Source organism: Pan troglodytes, chromosome 22 (assembly GCF_028858775.2).
Source record: "Pan troglodytes isolate AG18354 chromosome 22, NHGRI_mPanTro3-v2.0_pri, whole genome shotgun sequence".
In the NCBI taxonomy this organism is placed as follows: domain Eukaryota; kingdom Metazoa; phylum Chordata; class Mammalia; order Primates; family Hominidae; genus Pan; species Pan troglodytes.
The window spans coordinates 19,785,399-19,803,411 of NC_072420.2; positions in this window are offsets into that span (position 1 = coordinate 19,785,399).

The following is an 18,013-nucleotide window of genomic DNA, read 5'->3' on the forward strand; positions in this document are numbered from 1 at the left end:
TGGATTTGAGTAGTAATAAAACTGTGGTCTCTAGTTTAGCTGGCTCTACTCATATTAATATAACTCTTTCCCTTTGCAATTCCCCATCTTGATAAATTGGCTCTGTCTGGGCAGTGGGCAAAAAGAACCCATTAGGTGGTTATACTTTTAGCTCATTAAGAGTAGAAATCCACTCTGAATGTGTACTCAGTAAGATATCCTGCATCAAGTAACTTGCCCCTCCAAATGGGAGGACTACAGTGTCTCCTGCTCAGTGCAGTGATGCTTTTCTTTAAGTGCATATAGAAATGTTCATATTTTACCTGAGTGGGCTGACAGTTCAACACATTGCCATCTTGTGTTGAAAATGCATACTTCAATTTGGTATTAGAGACACATTTCCTTATACTTCTGGGTTTAAATTATGCAGTTTTTCTCAGTGCCACTGTTTTCTTGTGGGTATAACAATAATACTTACTTTACAAGGCTGGTGCAAATATTAATTGAACAAATAGATGCCTAGTAAACGGAATTGTGAAAGGCACATTGTAAGGATTCTATAATTGCTTTTATTATTATCAATATTATTATTATTAATCTATCCATGAAAATTATCCAGCTTATTACTACCAGAAAGGAAATGTTGAAAGACAATAAAGTTAAATGCAAACTGCATAAAATGACTTTATAATATTAAGAGATACAGACTTGTATTTGAATATATTAGCCAAAACAATGGAATTATAAATATGTATTTTCCATTTTTTCTAGCAAACAATAATTTATTTATATGAAAAATGTGTAGTTAGAAAAGCCAGTGTGGTTCATAATTGCTGATGTGCAAATTCCTTGATTTAAAGCAAAAATCCACTTTAATATGGCAGCATATATTACCATATTCTTATTTGAAAAATGTTATTTCAACTCCTCCAAAGATACAGTGACAGAAAGTGTTATTTTAATTTATTTGCCATATGCAATCCTGTTTCCTCTCCTTAAATTAAGAAAAATGCATAGAGTGTTTCCCATCAGGTAGCTCCTATTTGGATGAAAACTCTTAAAACTCAATGAAGAGCACTCTGTTTTCAGTAACTCCTGTTAAAAACACAACCACAGGTTACGGCCAGGTGGAAGTGAAAATTTTGACTTTTTTTCTGGATAGAAATGTGGAATTACAAATATGTCACCTCTGAACTAGGTACATATCCAGCTAATCTAGCACAGCTAGATAATCACAACTCTACCGGAGTACTGTGTAGATTTTGCAGTGTGGGGAACAAAGTCTATGCTTGCTGGTAAGAAGATCACCTGAAGAGTGAAGAAAGAAGGGGCTGATTTGCTCAGACTGTAATTTGCTCCCTAGTAATCAGGGAAGTCATACCTCATCCCATAGGGAAGAATGACAAGTAACAGAAAAAGGGTAAGGATATGGCTCTTTGGAGGGTTCTGGACAGAAAAGTTGAAGCAGAGAAAAATTACATATTCAGATAGAAAAACAAATTTGTTGAACAACGATCCAATAGACTATTAAAATAGGTACCATTTTTGTTTAGGCTTATGTTTTGTGAAATTGATTTATGTTTTGTGAAATTTATGATTTCACAATTTTTTGTTTTGTGAAATTGTACATAATTTATGTTTTGTGAAATTGTTGATCTATGTTTTGTGAAATTGTACATAATCTATTATTTCTTTCAATAGATATTTTAATTTAAAGTATGCAATAATTAACACTGCTAGTCATTAATTTTTACCCTGAAACACAATCTTGCCTCAAATTTTCAGAACATTATTTTTTATTTAGTATATCACTTCATAAATAGCCACAACCCTCAAAGATGTAAATTAAGGACAGCAAGGTTTAAAATCAATAATTCCTTTAAGCCTTTACAATATTTTTTAAAGTAGTGCCAGGAAATAAGACATGCTGGCTTTCACTTTCAGTAACCTGAAAATAATAGCATAAATTATGTAAGTAACCTCTTATTTAACAGAGTTGTATCATATTTTTTACTCTAAGTTCCTTGTTTAGTATGACAAAGCTCTACTTTCTAGATCAGTGGTTCTCAAAGACAATGATTTTCTCCCAGGAAGATTTCTTAGGAGGCATTTGGCAATGTCTGGAGAGAGTTTGGGTTGTGATAAAACAAGGAAGACACTACTATTGGCAACTAGTGAACAGAGATCACAGATGCTGCTGAACATCCTAAAATTCAAGTGGCGGCTTTTACAACATAGAAGTGGCCAAAAATGTCAGTTGTGCTGAGGTTCAGAATGTTTGTTTTAGATGCATGTTATTTGACTTAAGATTTGTATTAATATCAAAGGGACAACTTTGGGGCTTGAAGATGGCTGACTAGAGGGACCTGACCCTTGCCTTCTCCACAAAGAAGGACCAAAACAGCAAATAAATAATCACACGTTGAATAGAGTGTCTGAGAGAGAACAGTAGAATTCAGCAGAGAAATCACAGGAAAGCTCTGAGATACACACAGAAGACAGAAGCAAAGAAGTTCACTGGTCAGGATTGGCTGGGAGCCTCAGGAGAGAGAAACTTCCCAGTGTAGGAAAAAGGTAAATGAGAGATCACCTGTGGTCCTCATTTCCACCATGAACGTCTGCTATCTGCAAGCGGAGAAGCCCCTTGGCCCTTGCAGGCCCTGAGACCAGTATAGGAAGCTGTATGGAGTCCATATGATTGTATTGTTCCAAAGTGGGAGTTCATGCTGGATCATATCAACCTCCTTGCCACCCCATGCTAGACTCAAGCAGCTACAGGAGGATACCATTTTGAGAGCCCATCAGCTACCAGACTATATCCTTCCCTGGGACCCAATAGCCACTGTTTTTCCCCTTCCCTTGAGACCCCTGCTGACATCTCCCTAGATCCACTCAGAGATCTGCAGTATCAGGACACAGACTGAACCTGTCACTGTTGCCAGGTCCCCAGGACTCTAGACTTTGCAGTGTCCTACAGCCTGGGGAAAGTGCATGCATCACACCAGGGAGTCTGCCCGTGGAACAAGACAAAGGAAGCCAAAGCATTTGATGCCCAGAGTCTGAGAGACCCTGCCCAGGGCCACTGTCACAGACACTAACCTCCCACTCCAAGCAGCAGGACCACTGCTCATCTGCATGTGCCTTCAGGGGGCCCAGGGGCCAACCTGCCCAGAAACCATCTGGGGTTTAAGAATATTCCAATCCTTGCGATAGTTTGCTGAGAATGATGGTTTCCAGCTTTATCCATGCAAACTGTCGCAAGGACAAAATACTAAACACTGCATGTTCTCACTCATAGGTGGGAATTGAACAATGAGAACACATGGACACAGGAAGGGGAACATCACACATCGGGGCCTGTTGTGGGGGGGGGGGGGAGGGATAGCATTAGGAGATATACCTAATGTTAAATGACGAGTTAATGGGTCCAGCACACCAACATGGCACATGTATACATATGTAACTAACCTGCACATTGTGTACATGTACTCTAAAATTTAAAGTATAATAAAAAAAATAAAAAATAAAAAATTGAAAAAAAAAAAGAAAAAAAGAATATTCCAATCTTGCCTAGTGACCCTAGCACCGTGCATGCCATTTGGGAGCCTGAGGACAACACTCAACCTACCACCACTGGCACCCTTGCATGCTGTCTGGGGGCGTGAAAATTCAAGTATACTGTCCTGCTGCTGCCAGTGCCAGCTCACACAATCAGGAGACTGGAGGACTGGCCTGCCCCACCCTCACCCTCCTGCAGCAGTGCACATGAATACCACCGGGGGGGCCTGAAAACAGTTCTGCCCTGCCCATTGCCATCTCCATTAGCACCCAAGCATGCTGTCTAGGGGCCGAAAAATGAATCTTCATAAATTTAAATAAATTAAAATCATATCAAACATCTTCCCAGATCATAATAGAGTAAAATTAGAAATCAATACCAAGTAGAACTTTGGAAACTGTACAAATACATGGAAATTAAGCAACATGCTCCTGAGTGACCACTGGTTCAATAAAGAAATTAAAAATAAATTAAAACATTTTTTGAAACAAATGAAAATAGAAACACAAATACCAAAACCTAGGGGGTAGAGCAAAGGCAGTGGTAAGATGGAAGTTTGTAGTTATAAATACCTACCTCACAAAGAGTAGAAATATTTCAAATAAACAACCTGATTACTTGCCACCTCAAGAAGCTAGAAAAACAAACAAAAAAAGTAAATAATCACACTCAAAATTATTAATTTTTTAAATTTAAATTTTAATTTAATTTAGTTATTTTTTAGAGACTGGGTCTCCCTCTGTTGTCCAGGCTGGCCCTCAAGTGATCCTCCCGTTTTGGCCTCCCAAAGCACTGTGATTATAGGTGACAGCCACTGCACTCAACCCAAACTCAAAATTAGTAGAAGAAAATAAATCATAAAAATCAGAGCAGAACTGAATAAAATAGAGACTAAAAATTTACAAAGTATCCATGAAACAAAAAGTGTTTTTTTGAAAAAAGATAGACAAGATCAATAAACTGATAGCTTGACTAACCAAGAAAAAGAGAGAGAAGACATAAAAAAGTAAAAGTAAAAATTAAAAAGGAGACATTAAACTGGTATCACAAAAATAAAAAATATCATTAAAAACTGTTATGAAGCACTATATGCTAACAAATTGGAAAATCTAAAGAAAATGGATAAATTCCTAGATACACATAACCTACCAGGATTGCATAAAGAAATTAAAAATTTGAACAGATCAATAGGAAGTAACAAAATTGAAGCAGTAATAAAAAGTCTCCCATCAAAGAAAAGCCCAGAACCTGATGGCTTAACTGCTGAATTTTATCAAATTTATAAAGAAGAACTAAAATGAATTTCTCTGAAACTATTCAAAAAAAATTTAAGATGAGCCCTCTATGAGGCCAGCATTGCCCTGATACCAAATCCAGGAAAGGCATAACAAAAATAGAAAACCACAGGCCAATACTCCTGAATAACATAGATGCAAAATTCCTCAACAAAATACTAGTAAAACAAATCAAACAACATAGCAAAATACACCATGATCTAGTGGGATTTATCAAAGGGACACAAGTATGGTTCCACATATGTAAATGGATAAATGTAATACATCACATGAACAGAATGAAGGACAAAAATTATAATATCACCTCAATAAATACATAAAAAGCACCTGATAAAATTCCGAATCCTTTATGATAAAAACTCTCAAGACATTAGGCACAGAAGGAACATAGCTCAACATAGTAAAGAAAATATATTGCTGACCCATAGCTAACATCATATTGGATGGGGAAAAGCTGAAATCTTTTCCCCTAAGAACTAGAAAAAGATAAGAATGCCCACTTTCACCGCTGTTATTCAACATAGTATTAGAAGTTCTGGCCAGAACAGGCAGGCAAGGGGAAGAAATAAAAGGAATTCAAACTGGAAAAAAGAAGTCAAAATGTATCTCTTTGCAGATAAGATGATCTTATATATTTAAAAACAAACAAAACACTAAGACTCCACCAAAAAAGAAAAAAAAAACATTTAGAACTAATAAATGAATTCAGTAAAGTTGCAGGATACAAATTCAATATATAAAAATCACTAACATTTCCACACACCAATAACAAATTAGCTGAAAAAGAAATTTAAAAGGCAATCCCTTTTATAAAAGCTAGAAAAAAAATATGTAGAAATAAATTTAACCAAGAAGTCAAAAGACCTCTGCAAGGAAAACTACAAAACACTGATGAAAGAAATTGAAGAGGTTACAGATAAATAGCAAAAATCTTCTGCTCATGGAATGGAAGCATTAATATTGCTTAAATGTCTATACTACCCAAAGTGATCTACAGATTCAATGCAATCTTGATCAAAGTAACAATGGCATTCTTTGCAGAAATAGAAACAAAAATTCTAAAATTTGTATGACACTATAAAAGACCTAAATAACCAAAGCAATCTGAACAAAAGAACCAAACTGGAGGCATCACACTACTTGACTTCAAAATATACTCTAAAGCTGTAATAACCAAAACATCAAGGTACTAACATGAAAACAAACAAGACCAATGGTACAGAATACAAAACCCAGAAATAAATCCAAATATTTACAGCCAACTGATTTTTTGATAAAGAGCCCAAAAATATACATTGGTGAAAGGACACCCTCTTCAATAAATGGTTCTAGGAAACCTGAATATCTATTATGCAAAAAGAATGAAACTATATTCCTATCTCTTGCTGTATAAAAAATTAACTCAAAATGAATTAAATACTTCACTATAAGACCTGAAACTATAAAAATACTAGAAGAAAACCTAGGCAATACTCACATGGACATTGATTTAGGCAAAGAGAATTTATGACAAAGACCTCATAAGCTCAGGCAACAAAAGTAAAAATTGATTAATGGGACTATTAAATTAAAAAGCTCTGCATAGCAAAGGAAAAAGTCAGCAGAGTGAGAGACAACCTGTACAATGGGAAAAAATATTTGCAAACTAATCATCCAAGAAGGGACTAATATCAAGAATATATCAGGAACCCAAACAATTGAACTGCAAAATAATAATAGAATCCCAATAAAAAGTGAAAAAAGAACATTTTTCAAAAAAAGACCAGTATAAATAGCCAACAGATACATGAAAATATGTTCAACATTACTAATGATCAAGAAAATGCAGGTCAAAACTACAATAAGCTATCACCTCATCCCAGTTAGAATGGCTACTCTCAAAAACACAAAATATAGCAAATGCTGGCAAGGATGCAGAGAACAGGGAACTCTTATAGACTATTGGTGGAATGTAAATTAGTATAGCCATTATGAAATACAGTGTGGAGAGTTCTCAAAAACTGAAAATAGAATTACAATATAATCTAGCAATTTCAATACTATGTATTTATCCAAAGGAAAATAAACCAGTATATCAGAGTAATACCCGCACTCCAATGTTTTGTGGAGCACTACTCACAATAACAAAGATAGGAAACAACCTCAGTATCCATCAATGAACAAATAAATAAAAAAAGTTATAACTTTATGGTATAAAATAAAACATAGTATATATAACATTTATAGAAAGCGCTCTCTCTCTCTCTGTGCATGTATATGGTTGAATAGTATTTAGCTATAAAAAAGAATGGAATCCTGTCATTTGCAGTAACGTGGATAGAACTGGAGGTCATTATGTATAAAGTAAAATAAGCCAGGCTCAGAGAGATATCACACATTCTGGCTCATATGTGGGAGCTAAAGAAGTCTATCTTGTGGAGGTAGAGATTAGAATGATAGTCACAAGTATGTAGAAAGGGTGGGGAAGTGAAAGAAGCAAGGTTGGTTAATGGGTACAAACATACATATCGATAGCACAGAAGGCTAATTATCTATAATTGTTACCTATAACAACAAAGTAATTTTGGAATATAATAATTTTTCTCACTATTTAAAACATAAGATATGTCTGTGGATCTAAGGAAAGTTGTCTAAGATTCATATGATTTAATAACATCCAGATACTTAACCAGGTACACTTAGGAATTTATGTTGAATTGTACAATATTTTGAGAAAAAATGATTATTTGCTAAATAGTATGAGAATAACTTTCTAGAATATATGATCAGCAAGTGCAAGGATTATTTTCTATTTTGGTCAGTGCTATGTCTTCAGGGCCTAGCATATATCAACAATAAATAATTGTGAGATGAATAAGTAAATCCTAATATTCCAAACCATTTCAATTTAGTGATATAAGTTTTTAAGCTTTTACTGCAACTAGCTTTTGCCCCTTGCAAATATCTGAGACATATCCTATAATGGGTAAATACTTACAAGTTTAAAATGTTTTTATATACATAGGGAATTAAGACTTTTTGCTCAAACCGTTCTCATATCCTTGTAATGAGTCAGAAATTTGTATCCCTAATTGACAGTAGAAGATTATGGATAAGGCAGACTCTGAATGGTGCTCAACTAATAGTCATTCTCTTCTTCCTTAGAGCAACCTCATTTGGATGGAGCAGCAAAGTGCCAACTGGAAGATGTGGAATCCCAGCCTCTCTTACAGTGTGTGGTGGCCCCTGACAAGAAGGTTCTTACCTGTCAGATATGGGTAGATAAATTTGGGGTTTTTGTCTTTTCAAAGATATAATGTTTATCCTTGTCTCGAACTTATCCTTTTACCAGCCCTTCTTCCCCACTGGAACCCAGCCACAGTGCTTGAAATGCACGCCTCTATACATTTTAAGAAAAACAATCCTTCATTTTGTTTAACCCATTTTATTGTTTTGATGATATATTTGTAGTATGTAGATGAACTTACGCTTAACATAGGCATGGTGGCTTAGAAAGTTTTATATCTAGCATGGCCAAATCTAAATTGTCAAGTCCATGTTTAAAAACTCAACTTATCCATCTCCACAATTCATGTACTTTTCATAATGCTGCACTTTCTTTTGAAAGTCCTAGATGCTCAATCCAGTGCTCATCATTAGTATGTCCATTATATACCTTCCATATTTTATATTCTTTCAAATACAACTCCAGGGAAAATAATATACAAAATAGGATTTCAAATAGAAGAATGACTAAAAATGAACAGATCTCAGTGCTCATTTATAAGTTTGTCCTTTAAGATGTCTTCATTGAGTTAAGAAACACCTGGGGCTATTTTAAATGCAAATTGTTTTTTCAAGATTTTTTTTATCATTTAGACCAAGATAAACGCTATGATTTTTTTCTAGCAATAGCAACTTCTTTTGTTATAAAATATGGTCTTACTTTAAAAAGAAAAATCATTAAAATAAAAATATATCGGCAGAATCCTATCAAAAATGGTTCCTATTAATGACAGATCGACATGTTAAAAAATCCTTGAAGTTTTATTTTCAAATTCTATAAGTTATTTGGTTTCTGAAATAAATCATAACTTTATTAAACATGGATGATAGAGTAAAATTCATTTTCTGCTTCCAGGCAATACATGCTGGGAGGAGACATAAAATGTATTCATAAAGATAAAAACTTGAAAGTATAGGATGTCATAGGAAGTTCACTGCATTTATACTTAGAGATGTACTATAAACCAAGTTCAAACATTAATTAATTGAATGAGCAAGAACAAATGTTTTAACTTCCTTAAACTTTGTTCTATCATTTAGAAAATGAGATCTTGTTATATTTGCCAAATGCTTTGATTTTTAAAAGGTTAAAAAAATTATGCAATTTCTTTGAAAACTGGTATACCTATAAAACATATTAGCTATGTTTGAATACAAAAAATTAGAAAAATAATTTAGTTTTATATTTATTATGACAGTCTTGAAGTTGAGACAATTAAGACATGATACTAAATAATTAACTAAAACAAAAACCGAATAATTACAAGATATCTCTAAAAGTTTAATGTTGCATCAAACACCGTGTGTTAATTTGGATCTATACATTCATACTTTTAAAAATGTATAGGTTTTGTTTTTTAATTTTTAATTTTTGAGTGTACATAGTAGGTGTATATATTTATGGGGTATGTGAGATGTTTGGATACAGGTATGCAATGTGTAATAAGCACATCATGAAAAATGAGGTATCCGCCGCTCAAGCATTTATCCTTTGTGTTACCAACATTCCAATTATACTCTTTCAGTTATTTTAATATGTACAATTAAATTATTTACTATAGTCACTCTGTTGTGCAATCCAAAACTAACTCTTATTCTATTTTTTGTGTGTACCCATTAACCATCCCCATCTCCCCTCTACCTGCCCCCAATACCCTTCCAAGCCTCTGATAACCATCCTACTCTCTGTCTCCATGAGTTCAACTGTTTTGACTTTTAGATTCCACAAATAAGTGAGCACATGCAGTGTTTGTATTTCTGTGTCTGGCTTATTTAACATGACATAATGACCTGCAGTTCCATTCATGCTGTTGCAAATGACAGGATCCCATTCTTTTTATAACCAAATAGTATTCCATTGTGTATAATGATAATATTTTCTTTATCTATTTATCTGTTTCTGATATGGTTAGGCTCTGTTCCCACCCAAATTTCACCTTGAATTGTAGCTCCCATAATTCCCACGTTGTGGGAGGGACCCAAGGAGAGATAATTGAATCATGGGGGCAGTTCCCCCATGCTGTTCTCAAGGTAGTGAATAAGTCTCACAAGATCTGATGGTTTTTATAAGGGGAAACCCCTTTCACTTGGCTCTCTCTCTTTACTCCCACCACCATATAGGAAGAGCCTTTCACCTTCTGCCATGATTGTGAGGCCTCCCCCACCACATGGAAATGTGAGTCCATTAAACCTCTTTTTCTTTACAAATTACCAGTCTTGGGTTTGTCTTTATCAGCAAGATGAAAACGGACTAATACAGTAAGTTTGGAGGGCTCAGAAGAAGACAAGAAAATATAGCAAAGTTTAAAACTTACTAGAGACTTGTTGAATGGCTTTGACCAAAATGCTGATAATCATATGGACGATGAAATTCAAGCTCAGGTGGTCTCAGATGAAGAGGAGAAATTTGTTGGGAACTGGAGTAAAGGTGACTCTTGCTATGTTTTAGCAAATAGGCAAGTGACATTTTGCCCCTGCACTAGAGATTTGTGGAACTTTGAACTCGAGGGAGATGATTTAGGGCATCTAGTGGAAGAAATTTCTAAGCAGCAAAGCATTCAAGACGTGACTTGGATGCTGTTAAAAGCATTCAGTTTTAAAAAGGAAACAGGGCATAAAAGTTTAGAAAATTTGAAGCCTGGTGATGGGATAGAAAAGAAAATTCCATTTTCTGAGGAGAAATTCAAGCCAACTGTAGAAATTTGCACAAGTAACCAGGAGCCAAATGTTAATTCCAAAGACAATGAGAAAAATGTCTCCAGGGCATGTCAGAGACCTTTGCAGAAGCCCCTCCCATCAGATGCCCAGAGACCTAAAAGGAAAAAATGGTTCTCTGGGCTCGGCACAGGATCCTACTGCTGTGTGCAGCCTAGGGACTTGGTGCCCTGCATCCCAGATGCTCTAGCCATGGCTAAAAGGGGCCAAGGTACAGCTCCAGTCAGGGCTTTAGAGGGTGCAACCCCCAAGTCTTGGCAGCTTCCATGTGGCATTGAGTCTGTGGGGGCACAGAAGTCAAGAACTGAGGTTTGGGAACCTCCACCTAGATTTCAGAGGATATATGGAAACATCTGGATGTCCAGGCAGAAGTTTGTTGCAGGGGCAGAGCCCTCATGGAGAACCTCTGCTAGGGCAGTGTGGAAGGGAAATATGGAGGGGAAGCCCCTAACACAGAGTCCCTACTGTGGCACTGCCTAGTGGAGCTGTGAGAAGAGGGCCACCATCCTCCAGACCCCAGAATCATAGATCCACCAACAGCTTGCAAGGTGCCCCCGGAAAAGCTGCAGACACTCAACCCCAGCCCGTGAGAGCAGCTGGGAGGGAGACTGTACCCTGCAAAGCCACAGGGGTGGAGCTGCCCAAGATCATGAGAACCCACCTCTCGCATCAGTGTGACTGTGAGACAGGGAGTCAAAGGAGATCATTTTGGAGCTTTAAAATTTGACTACCCTACTGGATTTTGGAATTGCATGGGGCCTGTAGCGCTGTCATTTTGGTCAATTTTTTCCTTTTGGAATGGGTTATTTACCCAATGCCTGCACCCCCATTTTATCTAGGAAGTAAATAACTTGCTTTTGATTTTACAGGCTTGTAGGCAGAAGGGACTTGCCTTATCTCAGATGAGACTTTGACTGTGGACTTTTGAGTTAATGCTGAAATGAGTTAAGCCTTTGGGAGATTGTTGGGAAGGCATGATTGTATATTGAAATGAGAGCACATGAGATTTGGGAGGGGCCAGGGGTGGAATGATATGGTTTGCCTGTGTCTTCACCCAAATTTCATCTTGATTTGTAGCTCCCATAATTCCCACGTGTTGTAGGAGGGGCCCGGGGGCAGATAATTGAATCATGGGGGTGGTTTTCCCAATACTGTCCTTGTGGTAGTGAATAAGTCTCATAAAATCTGATGGTTTTATAAAGGGAAACCTCTTTTGCTTGGCTCTTTCTCTCTCTTGCCAAGTAGTGCCTTTCATCTCTGCCATAATTGTAAGGCCTCCCCCACCAGATAGAACTGTGAGTCCACTAAACCTGTTTTTCTTTATAAATTACCCAATCTCTGATATGTCCTTATCAGCAGTGTGAAAATGGACTAATACAGTTTCCAAATCTTGGCTATTATAAACAGTGCTGCAACAAACATAGGGGTGAAGATGTATCTTCCATATACTGATTTCCTTTCTTTTGAATGTATAATCCAGGTACCGCTGGATTATACGGTATCTCTATTTTTAGTTTTTTTGTGGAACCTCAAAACTGTTCCTTCAGAATGACTGTACTAATTTATATTCCCACCACAAGTGTACAAGGGTTCCCTTTTTACATCTTCACTGGTATTTGCTATTGCCTGTCTTTTGGATAAAAGCCATGTTAACTAGGGTGAGATGATAATTCATTGTAGTTTTGATTTGCATTTCTCTGATGATCAATAATGTTGAGCACATTTTATATACCTATTTACCATTTATATAACTTCTTTTCAGAAATGTCTGTTTAACTTTATTACCCACTTTTAAATCAGATTATTTGATTTTTTTTCTTATAAAGTTGCTTGAGCTCCTTATATATACTGGTTACTAAATTGCCAGATGGGTAGTTTACAAACATTTTCTACCATTCTACGGGTTGTCTCTTTACTTTGTTGATTGTGTCCTTAGCTATGCAGAAGGTTTTTAACTTGAGGTGAACCCATTTGTCCATGTTTGCTTTGGTGCCCTGTGCTTATGGAGTAGTATTCAATAAAGTTTTTGCCCAGACCAATGCCTGGAGAGTTTCCTTGGTGATTGCTTGTGGTAGTTTCATAGTTTGAAGTCTTAGATATAAGCTTTTAATCCATTTTGACTTGATTATTGTATATGGTGATAGTCTAGTTTCATTCTTCTGTATATGGATTATCAGTTTTCCCAGCACCATTTATCGAAGAGACTCTCTTCCCCAGTGTGTGTTCTTGGCACCTTTCTTGAAAATGAGTTCACTGTACAGGTGTGGATTTGTTTTCGGTTTCTCTATTCCATTCCACTGGTCTGTCTGTTTCTATGCCAGTACCGTGTTCTTTGGGTTACTATAACTGCAGTGTGATTTGAAGTCAGGTAATGCAATTTCTTCTGTTTTGTTCTGTTTTTTTTCACTTAGAATAGCTTTAGCCATTCTTGGTCTTTTTTGGTTTCATATAAATTTTAGGTTTTTTTTTCTATTTCTCTGAAAAGTGCCATTGGTATTTTGATAGAGATTACATTGAATCTGTAGATTATTTTGGGTAATGTGGATGTTTTAACAATATTGACTCTTCTAATCCATGAACGTGGGGTATCTTTCCCTTTTTTGGTGTCCTCTTCAATTTCCTTCAACAGTGTTTTATGGTTTTTATTAGAGAGATCTTTGACTTCTTTGGTTAATTCCTAGGTATTTCATTTTATTTGTAGCTATTGTAAATGGTTACTCTTCTGATTTATTCTTCAGATTGCTTACTTTTGGCACATAAAAATACTCCTAATTTTTGTATGTTGTTTTGTGTCCTGCAACTTTACTGAATTTGTTTATCAGTTCTAACAGTATTTTGGTGGTGACTTTAGGTTTTTCCAAATATAGTATCATATCATCTGCAAACAATGATAATTTTATTTTTCATTTTCTATTTGGATGCCTTTGATTTCCTTCATTGTTATTCAACATAGGACCTCACAGTACTATGTTGAATATCAGATCAATGCCCCAGAGAATAAAAATGGGCAACCTTATCATCCAGACCTTAGAGGAAAGGCTTTCAGTTAAGATGTGTATTTTTTGTATTTCATCTACAATTATTAAAATAAGCATAGCTTTTAAGCATTATTAGCATTAAGAAGAATATCTAAAAAGATAACATATTGATATGTTTATTTCTATAGTATCAAGAATTTAGGAAAAAAATAAGGAAATACGCTTTTTAAAAGAAGGATAGCCCATACATGGTGTCTCACACCTGTAATGCTAGCAATTTGGGAAGAGGGCAGTTTGCTTGAGCCCAGGAGTTGGAGACCAGCCTGGGAAACATGGCAAAACCCACTTTCTACTAAAAAAAAAACAAAAAACAAAAAAATTAGCCAGGCATGGTGGTACATGCCTGTAGTCCCAGCACCTTGGAAGGCTGAGTTGGAAGGATCAACTGAACCCAGAAAGCCAAGGCTTCAGTAAGCTGAAATTGCACCACTGCACCCCAGCCTGGGCAACAGGAATGAGACCCTGTCTCAAAAAAAAAATAACGAAAAGAAAAGAAAAAGGCTAAAACTATGATTCACTTAATCATACGTAAAATGTTTTACCTTCTAAATAGAGAAGCTACAAAACCTCACAAAAGAACATAATAGGAAATCTGAACAATAGAAAGAAGTACCATAATATTGGGCAAGAAGATATATGTTTAAAAGTACCTATTCTTTCAGAATCAATGCATGATTTTAAAATTCTAACTAATATTCTCTTTTTATAAGGAGAATAATATAAACTATTTTAGAACAGTGAAGAAATAATGGAAAATAAAGTGATACAATAGGAATCATCTCAGTAATTATTCCATTAGTAACATATTCTAATGCCGTCATAATCAAATTAGTATTGTAGTAACAAGCTCAGGTGGCTAGATCAGTGCGCAACACAGATAATTCAGAAATAGTTCTAAGTGTATATGAGAATGTAACATATAAAACAGGTAATATTTTAATTCATAGGAAAGGACAGTTAATTTTTATAAATTGTGTGGGCATATGTGGCCACATCTCTGGAGTAAAACTGTGTCACATCTGTAACACATACATTCTGTTTGACTTCAAGTCTCTCTATTGATGACAATGTGAATAGTTTCAAACTTTTGCAAAGCATTTAAAAATAAATATTAAAATTAAAACTGCACACACACTTTTTTTGCCTGTCCGTTGCATTCAATTACTCTATCTCTTGGAGCTGAATTTATTTCTGTGAGGCTTTATGTATAATTATATTTATTACAGCATTTTTCATAATAACCAAAAAAAGGAATAAAAGCATACAAATACAGTATATGTCCAAACATGCAATATCAAGGACTATGTAAATAAATTACATTTAAAATCTGCATCATGGAATAATATCTAAATATGCAAATTATCATTAATGCATTTCATTTTCTTCTTCTCCACCTTGAAAATTTTGTGTTTTCCATATATTTTCATCTCAGAAAAAATGCAGACTAAACTTTAAATTTCCCAGGTCCACTTCTTAATTCCATACTCCACAATCCCCCTTCACTATTGGTATCAATGCTGTTTTCCTCCTCACCATCAATGCTTTCTCAACTATGACTACTTATCATAAATCCAACTATTTATAAGTTTCATATATTCTAAAAAATAAAAAAAAGGAAACAGCATATACAAAGATAAAACTCCCTTCTAAAGTTCTACTGCATCAAGCTGAACTTTCTCTGCTTTTATTGCCTTAGAATCCTGTCACTTCTGTTAAAGTCTTCACCAGCCATTTGTTAATAAGGCTCAAGGCACTGGACTAGTCTTTCATAGATCCGCAGAGACCTCCATAACACCAAAACCAAGACTCTGCCAGTATTCATGATCTTTGACCTCTATGCATATGACACAATTGACCATAAAGCCTTCTGGAAGCAATGACACATGAAAAACCACTTGGGTAGCAGAAAGAGAAAGGACAAAACACATTTTAGAAATATTTAAGTGGCAAAATCAAATCAATTGATGATTGACTGATTGATTACCTAGATGAAGGAATTCAATGACTCACCGGATATCAGATAATGAAGACAAGAGTTATGTGAACCTGCTTTTGGGACTTGGGTAGAGTGTGATACCAGCTGTTTTTCTCCTCACCATAAATGCTTTCTCCCTGTGAATCAAAACAGATTTATACCTTATAAAAGAAGGCTAGGATTTACATGGAAGTGATGAAGCATCTGTAAACCTGTGAGATTATCAAACACATCATATTTAATCAGATGTCTATGAGTCTGAAGATCATAGCAAAATATCATAATATCTATGAAATGGCTAAATTATTCTAGGAGAGATATAGAGTGTGGTAAAATGTTGGTCAGGAATAGATTTTTGGAAATATCGAAGTTTTATAAATATATATATTAAAAGAAACTCATGGGGAAATAAAAGATAAATGGGAATTTGAACTGAATATTTTCTATCTCATCCTTTAGATCCTCTTTCCACTGAACTCCACACTGCCCCATGCTTCAGGATCAAAGTCTGGTGACAAGTTTATGCCTGCTGTCCCAGTTTAATTATGAATGACACACTTTCTTATTATAAAAATAGTCCTTATTTTAACTGTAGATTATATGGCTATCCAAACCAGGACTCTCTGGTTTCTCTTTGGCTTCAGCCACTAGAGATCAGATGGAGGGAGGAGAAGGAAGTCAGAAAATTTGTTTCTGTGGCATCCTTTTTGACTTGTTACATTTGGTTGGTGGTTGTTCTTATTGGCCCCAGCTGATGCTAGCCACTGATAGGGAAGAGGGAATGAGGAAGTTTCCAGATGATCCCATTGGAAGGGGATATGTGTCTCTTCCAAGATCTTGATTGGTGCAGGGGTATGGGCAGATCCAAGACAGTGTAGTGTCAAGAAAGTCAAGAAAGAATTTTCCAAGACTTGTGTAATACACGGGGATGGACAAAGCAAATGCAACAGGTAGTCCAGCAAGACGAAGAAGAGATAGTCAAAATTATGAACAGTCATAAAAAGTATGGAAATTATAAATTTTGTTTCAGGTAGAGACAACAGATAAACACACATTAGGCATAAAATATTTAAAAAGAAAATAGCCAAAAAAACAAAAACTTTTCTGTTTAGTTCAACAATTATTAATGACCTCCTATTCTGATTTTAGGGGCCATTGTCTGAAGTACACGTAGGGAAGAAATTATAGAAAGGCGAAACTAAGGAAGTCACTATATATTGATATCATAATTTATTTGAGTTTGAACCTATTTATACTTACTCATGTTTGGAAAAATGCAAGCAGATAGAGAACTTTTGTGGACACAATATTCCAAACAAACATACTTTTGCCCAGCTTATGAAGACTTACTTTCACCAAAGTTATAGAAATACTTTGGCATCAATATTTGGCATCATTCAGCAGATATGGAAGGTAATAAGTTGTTTAGCTATGTTTTAATCCTCTTTCTTGGTGTGCTCACTGACTATTATAAGCTGAAAATATGAATGGCCAAAATAAAATAAACTTTATATGATTATTAGAAACAATACTAATAACTCCTAGAAAGCAAAGACATACACAAATATCTAAAAACATGGAAAATTGCTGGAGAATGATTGTGGAGAAAAGTTACATTAGCAGAATGTAAGAAGTTTGGCATTTCCAGGAATTTAGAAGCCAGAGTAATTAACCAGTAAAGAAAGAGTTAGGTCCTGCCACTTCTTCCCAAGTTCTCATCATTTTTCAAGGATTTGGTACATCTGGGGATTCTGATAGCTAAGCCCTGTATCCAATTTAGAAAGAGCATCCCTAATGTTAGCTGAAGGCAGTGGAGTAGAAATTTATCACTAAGGAACGAAATGCATTCCTTTTGGCAGAAAGCTGCTTAGAGGAATGTATTTTATGTGGTATAAAAGTGCATGGAAATTTTAGTTGTATTTTTCTTTAAATCTATGAAAAACTTTATGTCTTTGAGGGATAAACCCTATGCAGCTATTGGGAAAATAGGAAACATCTTAAAGAAGAACAAACTTATCCAACATTGCACACTATTCTGTTTCCTATTTCATAGGCTGGGCCACCTGAAATTTTATAACCCAACAAAACTTTAGATTCCTTGCATTTTCATACAGGTCTCCAGAAATGGGAATGATACTCTTGCTAAAATATCTGCTATTCGGAGTCTATTCTGCTTAGAAAATTAGCA